General features: G+C 38.1%; 2 pseudogenes; both read left to right on the forward strand.

The window, feature by feature from the left end:
* The window catches only part of LOC148013944 (adenosylhomocysteinase 2-like), an 84,445-nt pseudogene extending 61,104 nt beyond the window's left edge, over positions 1-23,341 (forward strand).
* A 1-nt stretch (position 23,342) lies between these two features.
* LOC148013945 (uncharacterized) lies at positions 23,343-24,023 on the forward strand (annotated as a pseudogene).
* The last annotated feature ends 2,753 nt before the right edge of the window (positions 24,024-26,776 follow it).

The following is a 26,776-nucleotide window of genomic DNA, read 5'->3' on the forward strand; positions in this document are numbered from 1 at the left end:
AGAGCTTACCTAGTGAACTCAATGTGGTTTAAAGCGCCTTGTGCTCGTCCACCTTTAGAATATCTAGTCTACTATCTAAATGTCATGGCCAAGTTGAATCTCTAAACTTGTGGACTACCCAATTGGCTTTAATTTCAGTCTCTAATTGAGCTGCATCACAAGCACCTGTGAACTAACTTGTTGGTTGAGCGAGATTGTTAAAACAAACCATGCTTATTGTACTCATTTGAAAGCCAAGGCCATGAGATGTTTCTATGCGTGGGTGCTGATGATGGTGACAAGGCTTGTATTGGTGAGAACATATCAAAATATCGTGCATCTTCATGGAGGACTAACTAGGACCTTGCACTCGCAGATTATGGCCCCCACTGGCGGCAAGCCGCTAGATGGATCCTCACCCTGCCTTTCTTCATGAGCCAAGCCGTACAGCAGGCGATGGCTGCCCGCCATGGAGGATGAGACAACGCTCCTGATAGGTCGACTCGCACGCAAGCCCAAGGCCCTTATTCATGGCATCATGTTGTGGGAGAACCTACACCTCATGGTTTACAATGTCCTCTACTAGGTGGCCTCTGGGAGGAGGTTCGAGGGCGAGGATGAGCCTCTCTATGTTCACGTGAAGAGCCTGAACGACCAGTGCAACCACCTCATGCAGAGTTGGGCTTACAACTATGGTGACTTCTTCCCTACCCTTTGTTGTCTTGGCTTCATCAAAGGTTACTTGCGGGCCTACCGTGGTGTCAAAGAAGCTTGCGAAAACATGTTCGAATACTTGGTCTCGAGCCGACTTCGGTAATTTCATTCGCACCCACAGTTTGCTCTCTCTCTCTGCCTCTCATACTATGAAGAAACTATTACAAAACACAAATTTTGGTTATCCTTGCATAACTTTGATTATGTCAACACAGTCTATTATCATCAAGTTTCCACTATATAAAGTGCAATTGTTATTCCAATTGTTACTATGAGCTCTCTTCTTTGTGCCTCTCATACTATTAAGCCACTCTTACAAAACACAAATTATGGCTATTGTTGCATCATCTTAGTTTCAACTATATAATGTTGAATTGTTATCCCAATTGTTACTATGAGTTATATATGTATTTCATTCATGCTATTAGAAAAGCCAAATGGTTCGTGCATAACTTTGATTATGTCAACAAAGATTATTATCATCTGGTTTCATCTATATAAAGTGCAATTGTTATCCCAAATTTTTGTTTCACTATGGTGAAGATGTACCCACCCACTTAAAAGTATTGCACAATCTTAGTCTCCATGCATCTATTTAACTAGTTTAGCAAGGCAATCAACTCTAGTACCAAAGCTGCCACCTAGTTATTTGCCTTAACACTTTTGTTTGATTCATTCATTAGGGAGCTAAATGGGCTAAAAGACCTTCCAAAAGAAGAGAAGAGGACATTAGGCATTGATTGCATCCTTGTAGCTTTGGAGGACAATGAAATCAAATATGAAAATATGTTATAATTTGTAGAAAACTTAAATGCAATAGGTAATTGGTGTATTAATATCCAACACATAAGCATGTAGATTACAAAGGTTGGAGTATATATTTCAAAAATAAAGAAAGATTGAATCTAGTTATTTTTTGAAAGTTGTCTTTTCGAGGTATGGAAAATCATATAGCTCATTAACTCCATAGGAGAGATTTTGCAAGTGCTCAGACCTTTATACAACACTAATGATCTTGAATGTGAACTAATCAATTGTCTTCCTTTCTATTTTGCATAGGACTTGATACAATCTTGATCACGCTTGATTGTTGAGTTGGTGAATAATCCAAGCATACAAGAAAAGGTATATCAAGAGCTCTTAGGTATCAAGACTCAAGAACCAAAATAGAATGAAGCTCACTTAAACATTGTGGGAGATTCAAACCAATTATTGAAGCTTCCCTACTTAGATGCAGTACTTACACAATCCATACATATTTTTTAGTACCTATATTTTTCATTGTGTCAATTGAAGCCCAATCGTGGAGTCACTTTGGGCATCCCTTACGAAGGGCCATGTCAAGTGTTCAAAGCCATTGTGCTTGAAAGTAGGAGACCATTTTGGGCACACAAATCAAGATGGTTAGTTTTCCCACCCACAACCACATTTTTAGAAAAACCTCCGTATGACAAGTCAACTACATGCCTTGTATGAGAACCATGTAAAACCTCGCTAGGTTAATCTATTCAAGAAGCAAATATTCCAAGGCCAATGTGAACCATTTAGTGAAATTCTTTTTGAGATAGGTCACATGTAGGTAAATGATGCTTTCATGAATAAACATAGCTATGGTTGTCAATACATAAAAGACATCGTATGATCTTAACTTTGTGTAAATCATGATTGATGAGTAGGTTAAAGGAGATAGATTAGTGACTTGTTTAATCTCGCTTTCTTGGACAATTTATCCATCAAGCAGCCTCATGCAAAATAAACATACCAGCACACACACTCTAAGAGAAGTAGTGTATAGCCTACTTCTCTATATTCTCATTCTTCTTATTATCATAATCATAATTCATGGGTTTTGAGTTTATTTAGGATATTTTTTATTTTGTTTAGAAATACCAAAAAAAACATGTGATAGCTCTTCTTCATGCAACTAGGATGTTAGTTACCATATTAGAATCACCTACAAATATGGCTTCCATATCAAGTTCCAATTAAACCATCTTAAGCCAATACCATGAAATGGGGTATTCAAAAGAACAACCCACACATGTAAAAGGATATTAAGGAAATGGGGCATTCAAAATAAAAACTCACACATCTAAAAGGATGGGGAAAACTCACTATAGGGCACTATAAATCAAGCCCTTGCGAGAGAAAGTAGCCTTCTCTCTAGAAAAACCCTAATATGACTTGCCTTTAAGTGAGCACAAGCACAAAACCTAATAGCCCAATATGATCCAATATGGAAAAATGAGAGTCTCTAGAGAGGAAACGTGCTTGCTTGGGAATAGATTGTGTCAAAACAGTGAGACCATGAGCACGTGTGGACCACAATGAGCTGCATAATGCTAACACCATCTCTTAGATCATGTGTGGACAATACACGAATGTATACAATGATCAAATGAAAAGAGAAATATCCTTAGAGGTCCACCATACGCTAGCACCCCTAGAGTAACCTCAAGATGAGCACAATGTGTCCCCACCACCATAATCACCAAAGAAGCTTCATCATCACCATACAGCCAACATCTCAAAAGAGCCTCTAGAAAGCTTATTGGAATAGTTACTCCCATGCTAGACACCATCTCCAAAGGAGCAACAATGCCAATCTAGCTCATACGCATACCCAAATCATAGAAAAGGAGCATAGCACCATCTTTATCTCACATGCAATCTACTCCAAGTGAAGCACAACATGCCATGGTTTCCCTGCCTTTAGCCCCCTACCAAAGTGTGCCACCATGTGAGATCAACTAGGAGAAACACCACTCATTAGCAAAAACATCCCATCATGAACCTAGAGGAAACAAGCTCTAGTATTTCTTTTCACGATATCAAGCGTTTTTTTGAAACTAAAAAACCCTAGTCAAATTGTAGTTAGGTTTGATTTCTGAAAGCTTAGTTGTTTGCATTGTTGAGAATCAGAGTTTGCAGCAATAGAATGTGTGCACAAGAGGGAGAAGAAATCTCAAAGTACAAGAGTGAAATCTTGCTTATTAAGTTGCTCAGAGTACAACTTGGGTACACTCTCTCACAAATGATAGTGACCCATAGGCTGTTTATATAGCCCTTTGCCAGCTAGGGTTAGGGTTTCCCCTGCCCCTAGGGCTATTCACACTCATCTCCCCTTATACTCCCTTGTTTACAGTGGGTTTCTATGCCCATCTTCTAACACCCCCCCTCAATGCCAGGGTGGCATTGGATTACAAGACATGTAAGAGATTCCCCCCCTTTTTGGGATGCCTTTATAAATCAGGGTTACAAGGTTGTTTTAGGTAGATGATTTAAGTAGTCAAAACAGTCGATCTTCAGATGAATTGGAGACATAGTTGGCCACCAATTCTTTGGGTATTTTAGGAGTGTTGGGGCATTTACTAGTGATATGCCCTGTCTTCTTGCATTTGTTACATTTCATCTTCTCGGGATACTTCTTCCAGTAGTTGTTTACAAGATGTTCTTTTTTCTTACAAAAAGAACATTTAGTGAGAACTGTATGAACCAATACTTGTTCACGGGAATTTGAAGTTGCCTGACTATTGTTGCTTTCTTTGTGGTTCCTCTTTTCCTCATCCAAACAAGATTGAATGGTACTTGCCAATGTAGGATCTGGAATGTTGGTGAGAGTGGTTACAAGAGTAGGAAACACCTATTTTACAGCTTTTAGGAGAATAGCAATAGCATCTTCTTCAAGTATTGGAGCTTGTACAGAAGCAAGCTGTACTGCCATAAGTCCCTTCATATGAGAAATGAATTTTCCCAAATATTCTCCTGAGCGATATTCCAAGCTAAAGAATTCAATTTTAAGGAAGATTTTAGTATTTTTGCCAGTGGCTCCATAGAGCTTTTCAAGCTCATCCCATTTTTCTTTGGTAGTGTTTCGTTGATCAACATGATGAATCATGGATTCATCTAAGTGTAGCATTATGATTGCTTGAGCACGTTAGTCATCCTCTATATCAATCATATTTGCAGAGTTTACAACTCTACTGCCTTGAATAAGAGGCCAATACCCTCTCTCCATCATTTTGTATTTTATAAGTACTTGCCATGGATGGAAATCCTTACCATGAAACTTTCCAATTTGAGAACAGACATCAGCATATGTTGTGGTCATTGGGAAGGTCTTACCACTTGTTAAGACAAGGGTAGTGTCTAGTACCTTACAAACTTTTCACTGAATGCAGAAGCAAATTAGACAAGGTGAAGTCAAAGTTGCAATGAAGAGAAGGGTTGAAAATCATATAAGTGTAATATTTCAAAGTATGACTTTGGTGGTCCTTTCTTATGTGCAAGCTTCTTCCGTGGTTTAATAGTCTTTTTAGGTTTTAATGAAGTAAACCTAGACTGGACTTCAGGATCCTCCTTGTGATACGGCTTAGTGGGCTGAAGCTTGTGTTGGACACGGTTTGTCTATTATCTCAATGCTTGTTGATGCTGATGATTCCGAGGAGAGTATGATGACACTCATGCTATTGATTTCACTGACCAATGTACTTGAGACAAAGTCACTCATGGTATGCAATACACTTCTTGTGCATAATGGTCTATGTGTTAATTTTACACATAACCTTACAACAATATATGAAGAGGAAAAAAAACTCACTGGGTTTTAATGAATGCCCAGCAAGCAATTAACTTGATGACTTATGATTAATGTTAAAAGAACACTATTGTCAAGCTTAGTGAAGTGCTTGAATGGAACCCAGTTGGAAGTCGGCTTCCTGATGCTTGGTGATGTCCGTTGAGCATTCCCAAGAGCTTTAGACTCTGGAATAGGATTCAGAGACTGTGCTTCAATGATTAGAATCACTATTAATGAAGCTCAGAGTGTAAAAATGCCAAAATGTCAAGCTTGGAGCTTGTTGGCTATGAGTGCCAAAAAAAACACAATTAGGGTTTGGCTTGTAGTAGCCAGCAGAGGAAGAATTTCTCAGAGCCCTCTTAGCTAAGGATAGCCCACTTGGGGGGCTATCAAAGCCCTATGGTGGTGGCTAGGATTGTGTCTTCTACAGCCCGCGTTTCAGCACGAGATATGTGCCTATCCAGACTGCACTGTTTTTGAAATCCATACAATGCTGTCCTTATGCATGCCTTATTTCACGGTCTAGTTGCGCCCTGAGATGAGGAAGAGTTCCTCAGAAGAAAGTAGAGGGAGATATGGCCTCCTTTGGCCTCCCCAAGTCCTCCAATGGAGGTAGGTTGCAGGCAGCTATGGAGGAAGGAAGGGTAGGATGAAGAAAATGATAGCTCATGTGCAATTAGTGATGACTGATGCTGAGAGAAGATGAGGAGATCAGAGTTGGCTCTCATACCATGTTGAGAATCAGAGTTTGCAGCAGTAGAATGTGTGCACAAGAGGGAGAAGAGAGCTCAAAGTACAAGAATGAAATCTTGCTTACTAAGTTGCTTAGAGTACAACTTGGGTACACTCTCTCACAAATGATAGTGACCCATAGGCTGTTTATATAGCCCTTTGCCAGCTAGGGTTAGCGTTTCCCCTGCCCCTAGGGCTATTCACACTCATCTCCCCTTATACTCCCTTGTTTATAGTGGGTTTCTATGCCCATCTTCTAACATGCATGATAGTTTGTTTTGTTGTTTTGTAATTGGATTTCTTGTGTTTGTCTAGCTTAGGATTTTTTTCTATCATTTTTTTTGATTTGTTGAGTGTGAAACTTGATAGCCTTGGTTGAGCTTGGTGTTTTTTTGGACATGTTGATGCTGGAGTTTGCTATTAGCTACCAAACATTGTGGAGCAAGGTTTGTTTTCTTGTTGAGACTCTTGGACATCAAGGGGATTATGGGTTCACAAGCAGTTCATGTTACACTTGCTAATGCACTGCACTCGGGGGTCGTCTCCTATTCTTATCAAATACTTCCATGCCATGGGTTGGGTTTAAAGCACATTTTGCACCATCGTTGAGCACTAGCACGGCATGAGGTCCGCTACAGCTATATGTAGTAAATCTTAGTTGTACACGCACATGAGAGAGCACATGTCATTGAGCATGCACATTTCTTGCACGCATGATATTTGGGATGTTCATCACAAAATTAGGAACCTTTGGTTGAGTGTGTAAGGTGGTTGGGTGAGTTCGAGGGTCGTGAAAGACACCGCCAATTGTGAGATGGGTTGTTCATATTTAGTCAACATCTTGAGGACCATCATTTCTTGAGTGATTGTGAGATTTTGGGTGGGTGGAGCGGATATTGATATTTTATTGATGAGCTTTGAGAGGTGAGAATAAGGATTTAAATAATCAATGATTTTTTTTTGCATTTTGCATGACGCACGATCACATGTAGATAGACTAAGCACAATTTCTTCAATGCATGCATTATTTTTGTTTGTAGAATTGATTGATTGGTTGCATATCATGGATCCAACATTGCATATTTTTCCAAATCATGAATGATTGGACACGGAGTTCATTTAGAAAACCATATTCCTGCTAGGACATGCTGCATTAAAAAAATAGGTTCATATCTAGAGAATATTTATTTTGAAGACTCAAGGATCAAAGGAATATGTCATAAGTTTTACATCGTCAGCGAGTATTTCTTGAAGAAAAAGAAGGCATGTATACTGAAAGTGTTTGCACTTACAAGAACAATAGGCCAAGGAAGGGAATAAGTCATCCAAGATAAAAGATGGAGAAAAATGATGTGATTTACAAAAATCAATATTTTTTCCCATTTTTGATGGATTTTTGTAATTCTGCCCATGCAAGCTTGTTGACCAAATGTGTTCCAATCGTTTTGAGTATCCCAATGACTATATTCGGAGTTTAAATGACAAAGTTATGATCCAAACAAGTTGCAAACAGGCATAGGGCAGAAAAAACAAAAATAGTGAAAAGTAGTAGAAAAGAAAAAGCCAAAAGCTGAAAGCAAAAAGCCTAATGTATGTGAGTGTGGATATAAAACTATGTAAGGAGATGAGAATGGAGAGTTAAGGGCCTTTCCCCTGAAGAATTTTGATTTATGGGGTCGAGTGTTGGCTCAAGGTTGTTGTTTTCCGATTGTTGGTATATTCATTGTGTTGTGGTTGTGTGATGCTCTACCTGAATTGGGGTTCTAGTTGTTTGAGCTACAAGAGGCATTATTTATTGTGTGTTGTCTTGTTTTCATGTGTGGCTTGTGGTGTATTGTCAAATACTTGAATTTTTCAAGTTGTGTTGTGCATCCAACAAAGTCAATTACCCCAATCGGCACTCCTTAACATCTTGTTATCAGGTTATGAGTGAGGCTTGCTCTTGATCACCGCTCGTGTAACAATGCTAGAGTATATCTGTGCTGATGAAACATTTTGCTCCATTACACCCACTCACTATTCCTATCTAGCCCGGAATGTGTGAGGAGTGCATGCAACCATGGCTATGCAAGCTCCTTCATTAGGGGCTCCCCCCAAAGGTTTGTAGGAAGCTCTTATGCTACCGTAGCAACATGCAAAGAATCAAAGGCCTTACCCTTCTGTGATGATCACTTGACCCTTAGAGAGAGAGAGAGATATATATATATATATATATATATATATATATATATATATATATATATATATATATATATATATAATCTTGCTAGATTTCCTTCATTAACATTGAAATATTGTCCTATGTCAACATCAAGTGTGAAACATAAAATGCAAGATACTCACATAAACTCTCAAGGTTTTATCATGTAAGAAACCTATGTCGTGATAACCTATTGAAAGGTTAGCAAAGGTTGTTGCAAGCTACTTTCTTTAGCTACAAAAGGGTTGAAATAAAGGGCTATTGCATTATATCATACCAAGAATCATCACATGCAAGCCACAACCAAATGAAAGTATAGATTAGAGCATTCTTAGAAGAGAATTTGAAGTATATATGATAAAATCCATTTCTTTAATGTGTAACCTATGTGGTGTGATTGTGAAAATATTGCACATCACATCTCTATACAATGAACATGCCAAAAAATTTAAATAAATTGGTCAAATATGTATCAAGAAGATATGCCATTTGACATGGAAACTAGTAATTGAAGGGGGAATTAGTGCCTTTCCATGAAATATTTCACATTCATATTAAGGAATGATTTTTGATTGGTGCTTGTCAAGTGTATATTTGTTTCACTTAATTTCATATAGTCAACTTAATTTTCCACTTAATGTTATCGGTCGATTGGTGCTTCTCAAGTACATATTTGTTGTAGTTGATTTCATGAAGTCAAGTGTATGTTCTTAGGGATGATTTGTGGGTCTAGTTCTTCTTATGATCAAAAGCTTGAGGCTTGAATCTTCTTTGACATTATGTCACCTTCCAAATTCTACAACTATTGAATGGTCTTCTTGGAGCTTTGAGAAACTGTTGGACATTGAGGAGCTACCACATGTCACATGTTTTTTTTGTATCCCATGCTTCATAATTGTTGAATCTTCTTTGCATTGTCTTCAAGGCTCATCTGGTCTATGTGTGAGACTTGAGTATTAATGGTTCTAACATCAATCTCTTGTTACTATAGCATTTATTAAGTATCAAGGGCAGGTGATGGAAATGCCCATGTCACTCTATAAAGTGTATTGTGGTTTTGCTTTTTTGGGTCCTAATTTATATTATTTATACTTTACCTTGTGTTGGTACCAACTAAGTGCATGATCTTGCGATATTGTAATCACACACTATCTTCCTCAAGAGAATAGCTTATTAGCTAAGGAAGATAGTGGAGTAGCTCTCTCTAAACCCAACCAAGCATGAAGTATGCCCTTTCCAATTATTTTTTTCTTTGGGATGATTTGTGAGTCTAGTAGTGCTACAATCAATAGCTGCACACTTGAATCTTCTTTGACATTATGTGGCCTTCCAAATGCTACAACTATTGATTTCATGAAGTCAAGTGCATGTTCTTAGGGATGATTTGTGAGTCTAGTTGTTGCTATGATCAATAGATCGAGGCTTGAATCTTCTTTGGCATTATGTGGACTTCCAAATTCTACAACTATTCAATGGTCTATCCTCGCACAATGCTTTTCAGCATGCTCGAACCCAATCTTCTCCTACTCATGCTATGCCCAAATGTTTACAAAATCTAGAATCATGGTCAGAAATAATAACTTTTGGTAATCCATGATTAGTGAAAACAATTTTCAAAAACAATTGTGTTGCCTGAGATGCTGTTAAAGTTTTCTTGCATGGAATGAAATATGCTTGTTTACTAAACCTGTCTACAACAGTCCAAATCATATTATGGTTAGCTTTAGTATTAGGTAAACCAGTAATAAAATCCATAGAAATCTGTTCCCATGGTCTTGATAGAATAGATAAAGGCATTAGTAAACCATACTGTTTACCATGATGTCTCTTAACTCTTTGACAAACCAAACATTCAGAAACAAAGTTAGATACATCAGTGTCCATATGTGCCAAATAAAAATCTTCAGTCAATGTACGCAAAGTAGATATAATACCTCTATGACCTTGATATGGAGGACAATGAATCTCATTCAAAACAAAAGATCTAAATGGTACTCTAACACATAATCTCTTTTCATAAAACATGAATCCATCATTGTAAGACAATGAATCAATAGGAATCCAATTATTTCCAACTAATTTATTCCAATCAGCATGAAATGTAATGTCCTGATGATAAGTATCTTTCATAGGGGTTAGAGAATCAAATGATATAACAGAGATATTATGAATGGTTAGTCTTCTACTTAATGCATCAGCTACTACATTTTCTTTACATGGTTGGTATTGAATAAGGGGATGAAAACTCTGAATAAAAGCTGCCCATTTGATGTGTCGGTGAGATATTTGGGGTTGACTAAGGAGATGCCTAATACTTTGTTCATGAGTCTTAATCATAAATTCAGAACCCATTAAGTAATGTTTCCATTGTCTTAAAGCTTGTACAATAGCTAACAATTCTTTATCATATGTGGAATATTTAAGTTCGGATGGTTTCAGTTTACAGCTAGAATAGGCTATGGGATGATTATCTTGCATAAGTACGGCTCCTATTCCAGATCCACTAGCATCACTGACTACTAAAAAGAATGGTCTATTGAAATCAGGTAGTTGTAATACAGGAGCATGTGTTAATGCATTCTTCAATAAATCAAAAGATTTCTGTTGATTATCAGACCAATGATAAACAATACCTTTCTTTAAAAGTTTAGTCAAAGGCAAAGCAAGTAATGAAAAATTTCGCACAAACTTCCTGTAAAAACTAGCAAGACCTAGAAAAGAATGTAACTCATGCACATTTTTGGGTATAGGCCAGTTTAATATTGCTTCTATCTTCTTAGGGTCAACCTTAATACCTTCTCATGACACAATATGACCTAGATATTCAATTTCCGTTTGAAAGAACTTACTCTTTTCCAGATTAGCATATAGTTGATTATCTTTCAACAACTTAAAAACCAAAGACAGATGTTCATAATGTTCTTTCTCATTTTTACTGAATACCAAGATATCATCAAAGAATACTATAACACAATGCTGATATTTCAAAAATATGTGATTCATCATTATACTAAATGTAGCAAGTGCGTTAGTCAATCCAAAAGGCATCACTAAAAATTCATAATGACCAAGTTGTGTTCGAAATCCAGTCTTAAATATATCAGATTTATCTAATCTCACCTGATGATAACCAGATTTAATATCTATTTTACTAAATATGGCAGAACCTTGTAGTTTATCCGTAAGATCATCGACCCTAGGAATTGGATATCTATTCTTTACAGTAATCTTATTTAGGGCATGATAATCAATGCACATACGATAAGTTTTATTATTCTTCTTTACGAACAAAACAAGTGTGCCAAATGGAGAACTACTAGGTCTAACTAATCCTCTATTTAATAATTCCTCAACTTGATTTTGAATTTCTTTCTGTTCCATTTGGTTATGCCTATATGGTGCTTTACAGGGTGGTTGTGTACCAGGAATTAAATCTATTTTGTGGTCTTCAAGACGTGAAGGAGGTAATCCAGGTGGTAGATCTTCAGCAAAACAATCTTTAAATTGTGCAAGGAATTCTTTATGCCTAGAGTGCATATGTTTGTCTTTAGCTTGCAGTTCATTCACCCAAATTAAATAAAATTTATTACTTTTGTGTAATGCACATTTAGCTTGAGTATGAGTAAGTAGTGGAAAATTATTAGATGCGTGCTTACCATACAATGCAATGTGTTTTCAGTGTATTCACCAATTTGAATTTCTAAATCATGCACCTCTTGTGTTCCATTATACCTTGTGCCTTAGAATGCTACTTTAATGCGATAATGCGTAGAAACAGTTTATAATTTCAATTCTTTCACTAACTTTGCAGAAATAAAATCATGTGTACTACCATCATCATGCAAAATAATCTTTTCTTTTCCATGCACTAAACATTTCATTGTCAACAAAGAATGTGGAGTTGGCATACCTGGTAAAGTATCCGAAGGAGAAGCAATGTTGTTCTCATCTTCCGTAAAGTCAGGCATTTCCTAATGTTCTTCATCTTCCATTGCTCCAAGATATTTGATATGCTTAGGGGGCTTCTTTGATTGGCAATTGGCTGCTAGATGTCCAGGTTGATGACATTTGTAACACACTATAGGTTTGGCTTTAGATACATTGTTTGCAATGGCAGGAAGTCTAGGAATATTAGGATTTGGCTGTGAGGATGGCTTAGGGTTTTGATTGGTATTTGATGGCAAAGGAGGTGGTTTTGTCCAAGACTTACGGAAAGATGATGAAGGAAATCGACTTTGATTGAATCTTCTGAAATTTGAATTGAATTGCTTAGAATCATAGTTACCATTTGCTTGAAATTGTTGTGGACGCTTGTCTCTTCCTTGAAGCTTGTCTTCAGTGTCATGAGCCAAACAAATTGCATCTTCAAGGGTTGCAGGCTTGAACATATTGACTTTAGCGTAGTAATGCCTAAGTAATCCAGACATAAACTTGCGCTTGTGAGTCGCTTCAGGTACGTCTTCAAGCATGCGCAGTTGGAGTAAAGCATTCCAAAAACGTTCGGTGTACTGAGAAATAGGCACATGATCTCTTTGCTGAATAAGGTCCCATTGCTTTATGGCTTTTTCATGGAATTGTGGAGGAAGGAAATTCTGCATAAACTTCTTCTTGAAACTCTCCTAGGTAGTGGGACAATCTATGCTATTACAAACCACGGTCCACCAAAGAGATGCTCTATCCACTAAGTGATTAGTGACACACTTGATTTTATCTTTTTCAGCGTATGTTTCCTCATGAAAGTAATCATCAAACTGACTAATTAATGCAAGAACAATCTTTCCATCTCGAGTGCCATTGAAAGTATGGAATTTGAAATTTATTTTACTTATCTTTGTTTCTTTGCGGATGGATTGAGCTTCGAGAATCGCATCGATGGTTTGTCGGATAAGATCTTCAGGTTGTGGTTCCTCTTTGTCGGTAGTCGATCTTTGTAAATTGGCCAATTGAGCTTGCAATGCTTGCCGGACTCTTCGTTCTTCGTCCAACTGCATCATAATTAAATCCAACTTTTATTCCATGGTAGGTTCAAGAAGATCGCCTTCAGCCATTAAATCATCCATATTTTGTTCCGTCATCCTTTAAAAATTCAAAAGACCTCACACTCGCAAAATCCAATTAGCGGGATGAGCATAGCTCAAAGTCGGGTGTACAAGGCTTACAGATTTTTGTTTGGCTTCCACGGTCTTCATCTTTGGCAATTGCGGAGTCTGAAATCTTTGTAAAATCTGTGTTTGACCTTCTGCATGCGCTGAAACTGGTTCACCAAGTCTCCGTATGCGAACAGGGTCTTCCAGGGAACAACTTTGCAGTTCGGTGCTTCTGCGCCGTAGGAACAATCCTTATGGGAGTTTTTGGCACAAGTCACTTTTGACTTCTAGTGACTTGCTGGACTTACAGAGTTGCACAGCTTATGAAACTTGGTAGACTTTGGAGCTTTGTGTGATTTGAGACTTAGGTAACTTAGCTTAGCTTATAGCTAAGTTGAATGAAAACGGAAAATTTTAGGGGGGGCGTTTTTTTGCACCGGCGGAAATCACGCTAAGGTCCTCCTCTGATGCGTCGATTTTAAAGTTTGTTGAGCTAAGCTTTTTAAAAGCTTAGCCTTGAAGCTTTTAAGCTTAATAGAAAATATAAAACTTATCTCTCTGATCTGTGAGAAGACGACTTTGTAGAAGGAGAAGTTGACATAGTCCTCCGCTGTTACAGGCCGGTCCTTCGCGATCAGAGGTTGTAAACAGAGGTTCTTGACCGCCAAGAATCCACCCGTATCGACCGTTCGTGATGAGACTGACTGTAGAGCTCGATCGTTCCAGGAGCTCCGCCTTCGCGCAAGATGGGTAGCGATTGGAAGCTCTCGATCTCGACTTCGCTCTGATACCACTGGTGCACAGATCAGATGTTGTATGCTCACGTAATGAGCGCCGGAAGGTCCCCAAGAACAAAAGAACTCTACTTTTTGCACAAAAATCAAGGTAGAAAGCATGCATGACATGAACAAGAGACTAATTGGGTGCAATCTCCCCCCATGCCTTGTGTGAGCTCTCCACAAAGCATGTATTTTATGTATTAATCATCTTCAAGCTCAAATAATAGCCCAAATTACAAAATAGCATGCTTTTGGCTTTTGAGTTTGCTTTAGCACAAAATAGAAATAAAGCTAATGGACAGGCGCCCAAAGAGTCAGGCATACCCAATAGAATGTCCAAATACAAATATCATAATCGTGCGCCCATGGGCATACAAAATAATAAATAAATATGCAACGCCTTAATAAATAGGCGCAACAAAATATAGACGCCATGCCTAAGGTATGTACCCATCAAAATATAAGTGATAACTCAAATACACGCTATCCTCCAATGCTTTCCTCCACCACAGCTGCTATCTCTACACATCAACTGAAGCATTCACAATCGTTAGTAAAATAATACAATTAAACCGACAAAAGTGAATACCTAGCAGTCTTCAGCTACATAAATAAATCAATTGGTTAGAAATCAATCCTAACCTTAATTTATCACGAGTGCGCACTCTAAACTCATAAACTTTTATTAATTTAATATGTATTTTGCAAAATTACCCGCTATGGCATCACCCATGTACACACTAAATTAATAAAACACTCGAAAAGGATAGGCATCCCCATCAACTTCTCGCACAAAGAATCCACTTTGTGTATGAGCCCTGGTCAACAAAGTTTATGGAATCCACCATAAAACCTCACAGAACCCACCATGGCACGGAATCCACAGTGAAATATGCCTCCTGGCATCAGAAGAAAAGTCGTATTATTAAGTGACCACTTAATTTAAGCCTAATTTGTTTGGTGACCACTTCCCACAAATTATATCTTGGCATGACTATTTGTAATCTTCCATAAAGTGTATATAATTGATATAGTCGATATTTGTAATTTCCCAATCCGAAATGCGGAGAATCGAATTCCCTAGTTATGTAGCCTACAATTCCCTACTCTGCTAGATGGGAAATGGGATTCCCTAATCATATGACCTATAAATCCCTAGTTTAAAATGTGGGGAATAAAACTCTGTAGTTATATAAAAGGAAATCATATATGCATGCCTAAAATTCCCTACCATGAGATGTGGAAAATGCAATTCTCTAGTTATATATAGGGAATCCATATATGCATACCTAAGAAAAATTAGAGAAATTCTTACATCTCATAAGTTTTCCTATGTAGGAATTGTTCAAGAGCTCCTTGTGGGAGTCCTTGGGTGAAAAGTAAAGATGTTGCTAATTCTTAAAGGTGATGACTTGCATGATATATTCTTGGTAATTATGAATGTATGCCTCAACTAACTGATTAGACTCCTGATAATACCCTTGTAACTTAAGGGCCTATCTTTGAAGAATGGCAAATTGTTTATAATGAGTAAGTCAAACGCGACAAAAAGCTCAATGTGTTGTTAACATCTAATTCTTCTTTATCCTTACTAGTGTATATTTATTTCTAACTGTAAATACATTTGTAAGGGATGCATATAAATTGACACTAAGGTGTTATTAATGTATGATAATATTAAAATTTTTAATTTATTTAAATTAATCCTCACTAACTTATAATCCTTTTACTTTTAATGCTATTTTTAAAAGTATTTTTTGAGAGTGTGAAGATCAATCTGTTGATTTTGATCAAGGTTGTATTGATGTGAGCTAAAATTATAATAATTTAAATTCTTTCTTTCCTACCAAGATATTACTCAGTCGCTTATTAGGTGACTAATATGAGGATACACTAATAACTCTACAGCTACACTATACCCATGTAGTCCACCACCCTTGGTCATGGCACACTTATTATGCCATGTCTTCTTTACTCAGTAAGTTCACACTTAGTGATCGTAGGTATATATATTGTGATAACTTCATATCAATATTTTATCATATTATAGGCTTAATTCTCTTGTGTGAAAGAATAAGACAAAAGGAGAAGATTTCAATCCTATGTATCTATATTTTCAAGTCTCCATTGCTTTTATGTGTTGGCTCTTGAGTTCTTCACTTCTCTCCCCTCTTATTTGTTTTCATGGTATCAAGTCATCCCATGGCTGCACAGAGCTAGATTAAAGAATGAGGTGAAGGAATTTAAGGAACAATGTAAGAAAACAAGCAACATGTAAAAAGCTCTTCCATATTGCTCCATTTGCCTAAGGTTATAGCTTTAGGAGGCTCTTGAGTCTGGTAGAGTTGCAGTTTTTGATTGTTGTGAGACTTGGTAAGCAAGAAGAAAAATGTGTATATTGGACCTCTATTCTAGATCTCTAAGTGGTATTGATAATATTTTTTAAGTATGCTACAGTTTCAACTATGTTAGCTCTTTACAGGTGCATATGTTACAAATTGTAAATATCTAAGGAATTAGGTATTTGCTGAGTTATAGACATATAATGTTACACTTATTGTTGTGGAATTAGTGAAAAGGACTATGTGTTTAGTTGTGGTGTACATGGTATCAACTTGGTTTCTATGTTGGATTATTTTGCAAGGTTGTCTATTTTGTTAAAATGTTTAACAACTTCAACTAGATTATGAGTGAGAAGCTTTTTTCCAACAACTATCCAGCATAAAATTTTAGGATGATAAATCTCTTGAAGGGAAAAGGCAATTGAAATTATATTGAATGAGACATGGCAATAGTACCTGAAGTTCTTCCACCTTACTTCATTTGCCTAGGGTTATAGCTACACAAGGCTCTTGAGTTTGGCAGAGTTGCGGTCTTCCACTGTTGTGAAACTTGGTGAGCAAGAAGAACAATGTGTATATTGGACCTTTGTTCTATATCTCCAAATGGTCCTGACAATATTTTTTGAGTATGCTACCATTTTGGCTATGTCAGTTATTCACAGGTGCATATGTTACAAATTTTTTATATGTAAGGTTTTAGGTATTTGTTTAGTTATAGACACACAATGCATCTGCATAGAAATTGTATATTACAATCATTGTCATGAAATTAGTGAAAAGGACTATGTGTTTAGTTCTGGTGTAGATGGTATCAACTTGGTTTCATATTTGAGTTTTCTGCAAGATAGTCTATTTTGTTAAAAATGTCTAATAACTTCAACTAGATTTTCTGTGAGAAGCTTTATTAGAACAACTATTCTTAATGAAAATTTAGGATGAAAAATCTCTCGAGAGGCAAATGTGTTTGAAATTATATTGAAGGAGACATGATAGTAGTACATGAAGTTCTTATGTGAAATGCTAATACAGAATAGGTAAAGGCAAATAAAGATTAGGACCACACATAAAGTCATGTACTAGCTATCTATCACAGTGTCACAAATAGCATAATGGGCTATTTTTTGGGATTTAAAACCCTTGCTACTGCATGAAAGAATCTAGCAAGGCTGCTTGAAGTAAACACAAAGGTTAGAAAGCTACAACTCAAGTCAAAACCAAGTGAAAAGAGAAAACTTGTCCATTAATGATTATGCCTTGAAGACCAAGAGTGTTGTGGAAGTTGTTGAATTGATCAATGTGAGAGTTGACGATGATGATGCTATGCATGCATGCTTAGATAGACTTGGACATGAGTATCAGAGCTTTAGGTCATCTATGAATATGAGGGATTATATCCCTTGTTTTGCAGTCTTGATTTATATGTTGATACTTGAGGAGAAGGACCTTGGGTTGGATTCTACTTCTTCTCAAAGCAAGAACAAGTCTAAAAAGATGCTTTACTCTACTAATAGAGGTAGAAGTTATGGTAGAGGCCAAGGCGTAGTCATAGTCAAAGTTATGATGTACAACAAAATAGGGAAGGACATTCTCGAGAAAGGGAAAGTCAAAGAGGCCAACTTGTAGATTCTAAAAGGCAACATAATTCTAGTGATAGCAAGAATTATTTACATTGTGGTTAGAAAGGCCACATTTTAAAAAATAACTTTCAAAAGAAGGCTACATTAGAAATTATAAAAAAACAAGACAATTATGCATCGAATAGTAGAAATAATAATGATAGAAGTGAATAGTTGTTTGTTTTGTAGCACTTTATGAATATTATGATTATTGATGGTTCATTAAAGAATTATGTATGATATATAGACTAAGGTAAAAATTATGGGAGAATTCTAGTCCAAATGGTATTTTTTGGAGGTTTTCTTGGCCGCTTGGCTAAATTTTTAGGCTTGAAAACTCAAAAAATCACCCTTATATGCAAAAACTTGTATATTTTGATCCAAAATTTGCCTAAAAATAGCTTTAAAATAAGATTTTCTCATAACAATCACCTATTTTTCTAAACTCTTTACCATCGATCAACCAGACATTCCCCACCTATCTATAAACTAAAAATCATGGGGATCTCTTAATATTTACCTTGATGTAGACTCAAGTGCCTTTAACCACATGACTTCTTATGGAGAGTGGTTTAGACATATGTACAATCCACAGTCTTCGGCCTATGTGGAGACTCATGAAAATGTTTCTTTGAGTGTAGAAGATGGTAAAATAAGTACTTGACTGATATATTGTATGTACCAAGTAATACAAAAATAATGGTTTCTATTGGTCAAACGGTGGAACAAGGATTGTAGGTTTGTAATGAAGGGGACTTAAAAGAGAGAGAGAGAAGGAAGAAGACTGCAAAAGAGAGCAAAGGAGAGAGAAATACTAGGAGAAGAGAGAGAAAGACAAGAAAAGAGAGAGAAAGAGAAAGAAAGAGCGGAGAGAGAGAGGGGAAGCCATGGGAGTTGAAGGTGAAGGTGAGGAGACAGATTTGTATTTAGCAAATGGTACCCTAATCAGGTCCTTGTACACCTTAGATAACCCATCAATGTAACCGAGTGTTCGCATGTTCTAACCTCGTGTTAACCCCATGTAAGACCCTCTCATCCCATTCTTTACATTCCATCCCGACCCAGAAGGTTTTTGCCCTCAAAAACAAAAAAGAAGACATATTGGTATGGCTAGGTGGGGGGGTGAAATCTTGTGGAATGGTGGCCTATGAGCATGTATGCAGTGTGAGCATGAGGGAAGAAGGTAACTCAGTCACCAATTCTAAACAAGAAGGGCTAGATAACATTGGACAACATGCTGTCCCAAACATGCCTGTAGTGGAAAAATGCTCATAACTTGCCATGGGAAACTCCAAATGAGACGTTCTGCATGTCAAAACAAAGCTCGTTGAATAATGTTCAGCTAGGTAGGTCATGCATGGGTGCAATTAATGCAGGTCCAAAACTGTTCGAAAACATATGGCTATCTATTGGAAAATAGGCCCAAATTGAGTTGTCCTTCAGCCAAGGTTGCCGCCTCAAGGTGAGGGGACTGCACCGGGGGAGTGTTGATGTAGATAGAGCTTTTTTCAACCCTCAGGATCAAATGGATAACCTCCATAATAAGCATCAAGAGCACAAGGGTCATCCATATAAGCATGGGTCACCGTACTACCACCGGGGTCAAAAGGATAATTGTGATCTAATGCATCCACTGTATCATAGAAGTAATTTATGGTTTCATCTTCAAGCATTGATGGTGGCACAAGATCCTTACGGACCCATACGGTTGCATGCATTGACTTGTCCATAAACTCATTGGGAACCAATAGGCCAAGTCCGACAAGAGCAGATGAGGCTCCAATCACTACATCATTTATTGCATCAATCCCTAGGCATTTCATGTCCATGAGTTCCACATGTGAGCGTGGCTACTACTAGGCATTCAAAGTTAAGGGCCTTAGGCTGATGGGGCACCTGCTCAAGAGCTTAGGGAATAGTGTGATGCTCTCATCATAGCATCATTCTTGAGAAGTATCATGTGGCTCATAAGGATGTGCATGTTGCTTATAGTAATGATCAAGTGGCTAATGATATTGAGCACTCCGATGCTAATAATGATGTTGCTCCCCATGTACATACTCATATATATTTGCATGATGTTGTCCATGTACATAGTACTATCTAGATAACCATCCATGTATGTGACCAAAATATAGCTCATAAGAACATACATAGTCATCAAATGCATGCTGCTCAAAATATTCACAATCGTCATATGCATGTTGACCATAAGTAGGCGCATGCACTTGCCTTTGCACATCCAACCCATGCCAATGGTCGTGATACTCATAATGTTCATGAGAATGCCAATACATGCCTTGTTGACCAAAATTTCCATTGGTGCCATACTGCCTATGCATTACATGCGGGCCAAATTGATTATTAGGGTCTTGCTACCCAAAATTCCCATGCTTTCCATGTCCACCTGCATTAGGGCCTTGCTGCTCATGCAATACATGCGAACCAAACTAAAAATTTGGGCCTTGCTACCCAAAATTACCATGTGCATACTGCCCATTGCCATGTGCATGCTGCCCATGTACACCTTGTATTCCATGCTACCCAAACTTCACATTAGGCCCTTGCTTGCCGTTCCCATGAGTATGCATATAGCTTCCATTATGGGGGAGCTACTATCCCAAGGATGGGCTTGAAGGGTTCATAATAGGGGAGGGAAGGATGGGTTCATCATGTCTAGTGGAGGGCTCGCCCATCTCATAAGTACTATGGGGAAAGCCATGGGTGCCACCACCAAAACCTTGTGGGCTATGCCCGATCTCCAAGGGAGGAGGGCGGTTGGCCTCACGGGGAGGTACATACTCCTTGGGCTAAGCCGAGGAGGGTGCGATGGTAGGAATGAGGGTGCCCATGAACTTGATGAGTAAGTCCATCTTTTCCATCATCTCGGAATGAAGCTAATCTTGGCGGGTTTCCATCTTCCTATGGCATTGTGCAAACTCTACATGCGGGTCAGCATGACGGGTCTCATGTTGGGATAGAGTATGGTTAAGCATAGCCAAGCCGTCCATCTCGGGGGCACCATCTTCAAACATGTCTTCACAATCCTCTTGGGCTGAGCTAGGATCATTCATTGAGGCACGGGAGCCCCTTATTTCACTCTTGAAGTCCTCTTGGGCCTTTGCTTTTCCCTTATGGCCTGCCATCCTAAGTGCAGTCCACTAGACCCCCTATTACAGAAATGGAAATATCTTGAGCTAGGAAGCTCCGAGTGCCAAATTTTTTTATTCAAATTAAAGCTCTCAATTCCCTCTACGAGGCCATGTAAAAATATCTCCGACAATACCTCTGAGCACAAAATTGGGTGTATCTCCCAAACCATAGGGTGGAATGGAGAGATTTTTGGTTTGGATCAAAGGGGAAGATGCCCTCTTCAAATTGAGCTATGGATTCTGTGATCAATCACAAAGAAGGCTTTGTTGTAATTGACTTTTGCAGGCTAACTGTGTGGGACTGGTTGTCTGCAACACCCTACAAGAACTCCTTCAATGAGCATACATTATCCCAATGCTGAGGTGATTATTACAAGAAATAAGGGGCCTAAATGGTGGTTCTCAATGCCACATAGAGCCATACATCATTTGCATCAATAATTATCTTGGTGAGACCATTTCTTGACTGCATACCTTGCCCATCACTACATACATCCACCATACATTCCCAAGTGATACATCTCATTTTTAATACATCTACAAGGTTGTGGAATGTAAATGATCGGGGCTTGGGCTATTCATTCAAGTGTACTTGCACCTGCAAGAAATTTTTGGGATCCACATCACCAGGAAGTGGGCAAAGTTTCCCTCGGGCTAGGTTGTGCACCCCTTCAGGGCCTTAATCAGGAGAGGGCTTCAAGGATCCCTCTTTTGCTCCCGACTCGCCTGGTCTATGCATACATGGCATGGATTTTTAATTCAAGAAATCAACATGCTATGAAATTTCAATTGAAGAGTTGGGCTTTTCATGAGATGCATGACCAATAAGGAAATGGGATAGGGGAAGGAGTTACCTCTGCAAATCAGTGACTCATTGACTGCATGACTTACCCTTCTTACAAAATTCTTTCTTATCGGTCAAGAATCAAGACAAGAGTATAGTTAAGGATTAGAGTAAAATCTTGATCAATGGGGAAAGAAATTTAAAGAGCATTCAGCCATGCATGCATTTCAAGAGTGTTGAATAGGGATGGGAGTTCAGTTGGCACTCTTAAGCTTCAAGAAGGCATGCAATCCTTCCATCTCTCTCATCAAGCAGCTGAGCTCAACAGTTAGATGTAAAAGATTGACATACCTTATTCAAGATCAGGGAAGAGTTAATGGCTGCTCTCTCCAAGAAATTTGTGGTTGCCCTTCTTCTTGCAACCCATGGTTGTATGGGGCCTTCAATGTTCCGCGATGCAATAATGAAGAATTAGTGATGAAGGCCAAATTTTACCAGCAACAATAGCAATAGGGTGGTAGTCAGCTGTAGCAAGCAATACCCCCAACAGATACAAAAAACCCGGCAACAACCACCTGTTGCGGAACATAGTGTACCTATAAAATCACTTGCTATTTCTCGAGATTGTTAGCTATATATTCATCTGTATTTTCTTGGAAAGGTGAAACCCTTCGGGAGTACTGGTGGTGTATTGAGAGAGATCTTGACTTGGGTCCTGGTAGTGGCCCAGATTTGAATGTCGATGATGGTGGGGATGCTACTTTGTTGATCCACGAAGGTGTGAAGGCCGAGGAAGCTTATGGCAAGGATGGCACATTACCAAACCCAGCTTCTATTGACAGCCAAGAGTTTCAAATCGTCTTGTCTATTTTGCAGGATGGTATCAACAAGATCCTAAGAAGTATCACAGAATGAAGGAGAGGTTGGTTGGTGTCTCTAAAGAGATCACCACTAGGGTCCATCGTCTGTATCAGATGCAGGCCAGTGTCAATGATTCAGTGACTAGGAGTAAGTTTGACAACCTGTATGGGTGACGCCACTCACTGCCTGATGGACTCATGAGGGCCACTAATGTAATGATTGCTAGAAAAGTTGTAGTTGTCTATGGTTACGGTGATGTTGACAAAGGTTGTGCTGTTGCCATGAGGGCTGGAGGGGCTCGAGTAATTGTCACAGAGGTTGATCCAATCTGTGCATTGCAATCCTTGATGGAAGGCATTCTTGTCTTGACCTTGGAGGATGTTGTGGAAACTGTTGACATTTTTCTAACAACCATCTGGTGTAAAGAAAATCACTATCAAGCCTCAAACTGATCGCTGGGTGTTCCGTGAGACCAAAACTGGCATCATTGTTTTGGCTGAAGGGAGGCTAATGAACTTGGGTTGGATCACATTACCGCATCTTCAATGGTGAATGAATGCCCTAGTGGTCCGTCATCAAAGCAACATGAGCTCCAGGCCATGAATCCAAGCTCTATGATAACAGTGCCCCTTGAGAACCTATTGAAGAGTTTTGAATCCATCACCTGCTTTAGGCAGGCACAGTTTGACCTTGTAAAGGCTGGCCATGCTGCAGAAGTAGAGGTTACATCCATCAATCATGTGTACTTGAAGGCTGGCACAACTTCTCCCACTAGATTTGTCATGAACATGAAACCATCTGAAGCAGAGGCAGGCTTTGATATGCGAGTCTCTCCTTTTGCCGATCTAGTAGCCTTGCATGCCTAGATGGAGTATGAATGGGCACCCACCTGGAGGAACTTGTCTTATAGCTTCACTCAAAAGAAGTCATTACTATCCATTCAAGATATCTCTCTCATCACTGCAAATGAGTCAAATCCATGGTGGCAACTGTTGAAAGAGGCTCTCCTCATGGCTGGAGGTGAACTGAGGGAGCCCGAGATTTTTCTTGCTACCACTGATAGCTGCTTTGTGAGGGATTCTCTCCCATGGCTAATACACCTATTCTACTGCATGACCACAATGAGTTTCTAAACAAAAAAGAGTATTTGAAAGGGATTACAGTGTACATTGAAATCATCAAATCCTTTCTGTTGTGAGATAAAAATAGATCCTGGCCAGATCTGTACATACTCTGGCGCATTGGATTGTGCCATCAAAACAGTGAAGAAAGAGGATCCCATGGCAATGTACAAGGGCTTTGTACCGACAGTAATGAGGCAGGGCTCATACACTGTAGTTCTATTCGTGACTCTGGAGGAATTTCTATGCATACGGAATCTAAAGTTAATACACCATCAGATGAAAGCTCATCTCCCTACAGGTCCACTTCATAGCATCCTTCTTCATCACCCTGCAAGTCTCAAAGTTGAAAACGAGATGCCATTTTTGTCTCCTTGCCTCCAGATTTGGCAAAGCCTCCTACCATAGCTCGTGTGTGTCTTCCAAGAAAGTTGCCATCTTTGCCTGTGTACCTAAAAAGTAGGATTTATTGTTGGAAAATGAGACTAGATTTGAAGGAAAGGAGAGAGAAAGGAAGGATCAATAACTAAGCTCTAATACCAAATGTAATGAAGGGGACCTAAAAGAGAGAGAGAGAGAAGGAAGAAGACTGTAGAAGAGAGAGAAGAAGAGAGCAGAGGAGAGAGAAAGACTAGGAGAAGAGAGAGAAAGAGAAAGAAAGAGGGGAGAGAGAGAGGGAAAGCCACGGAAGCTGAAGGTGAAGGTGAGACATATTTGTATTTATCAAATGGTACCCTAATCAGGTCCTTGTACACCTTAGATACCCCATCAGTGTAATCGGGTATTTGCATGTGCTAACCCCGTGTAAGACCTTCTAATCCCATTCTTTACAAGGTTCAGTTGAATCTAATGGTTGTTATGTACAAGATCTTAAAAATCATTTTATGTTGATTGGAAAAGAGAAAGGTACTAAAAGAGTGTTTACTCTTTATGTAAGTCTTCTTGAAATGGATGCTACCATGTTTGCACAAGGTTTAGGTATCCTAGATTATATTGAAATTTGGCATAAGAGATTTACTCATGTGAATGTACAACAATTGAAAGACATGTAGGCAAAAGAAATTGTGGATGGCTTGCCCAAGTTTCGGGTTGATGAAATACATAAAGTATGTGAAGTATGTCAATTTGGAAAGAAACCAAGGTATGTGTTTCCATATGAAAAGCATGTATACAAAAAGCCACTTGAATTGATAAATTTTGATTTGTGGGATACTATAAAGACTATAACATTGAGTGGTTGCAAATATTATATTTATGTCATTGATTATCATACTCGTAAAGTATGGCTTTACTTTATATAGGAGAAAAGTAAAGTGTTTACTCACTTTGAAAGCTTAAGGATTTGATTGAGAAGGAGACAAGGTTGCATATTAAATACCTAAGTTGGATGGATGGAAAATCTCTCTCCAATGAGTTTTTTTATTTCTTGTGTAAAAATGATATACATAGATAATATACATTTAGAGATACTTTGCAGAAAAATGAAAATTCTCACTGAAAAAATAGGCATATTGTAGAGGTGTCTCATGCATTGATCTCAAAAATAAACTTGTATCATTACTATTGGACTAATGCAGATACTACTATATACATTATTAATAGGACACCCACAGCCACTATACATGGTGAGACATTGAAAAAGAAGTATGCAAGTAGAAAGCTAAATCTATCCCATATAAAGATATTTGGATGTATTGCTTGTGTACCTTTTTCTCATAATTTATTCATTAAATTAGATCCCAAAGTAAATATATATATATATATATATTTATGGGATATTCCCTTGAGTAGACCAAATATTGATGTTATAACCATGTTAAATGTGAGCTGAGTTAGTAGGGATATTGTTCTGGATGAAATGAGTAGCTAGTATACTTATATGAAAAATGGAGTTAGGGCTAATGAGCATGAGATGTGGTTGTACCAAAAATAGATAAATAGTCATAGACATTTACTAGACCACAATAGTCTCCTAATCATGGTTCTATTGATAGAACTTGGAGTGGCAAATTGAGATCACAAGTTACTCTACAAAGTATATCACAAATGTTAAGAAAAAGTAAAGAGAAAGTTGGAGTCTCACCTACTATGATAGATATATCATTAGGTTTCTTTAATATTGATACTGATTTAGATGGTTCTAAGCATAACTTGGATGAGGAGTTTGGGATTCTATATATTAAAACACCTAGTGTACAAAAGGCATAAGAGGATGCTAAAGCACTTGCTAGTGATCTAGATCCACATACGTCAAATAGAGTAAGAAAGACAACATAATGATTCACATATGATAGCTATCTAGCTCATCATTATGCATAGATAACTAAGATTGTGAAGGATGTGAAATCCACTTGTTTTGAGGATGCAATAGATAATGAGTTTTGGGATCTTGCTATGAATGAAAAAAAGGCTGCACTTATAGATGAAGACACATATTTACTTGAAGATAAGAAAGTTATTAGCTGCAAATGGGTTTACAACATCAAGCATAAGTCAACTAGATCTATGGAGCGCTATAAAGCACGAATGGTTACCAAAGAATATGTATAGACTCATGGTATTGATTATGAGGAGACTTTTGTTTGAGTGGCTAAAATGGCCACTACAAGGACTATCATAATAGTGGATGCATCAAAATGTTGGATTATGCATCAAATGGATATTAAAAATACATTCTTATAGGGGGGAGTTGCAAGAGGAAGTTTATGTGGAGCAGCCACTTAGTTATGTAGATGAGAATTATCTAGATTATATATGACAGCTTCATAAGGCCTTGTATTGGTTGAATTAAGCACCTAGGGCATGGCATGATAAGATTGCAGAATACATT

Source organism: Lygodium microphyllum, chromosome 25 (assembly GCF_053477565.2).
Source record: "Lygodium microphyllum isolate KBCC chromosome 25, Lygodium_microphyllum_v1.1.10, whole genome shotgun sequence".
Taxonomy (NCBI): Eukaryota; Viridiplantae; Streptophyta; class Polypodiopsida; order Schizaeales; family Lygodiaceae; genus Lygodium; species Lygodium microphyllum.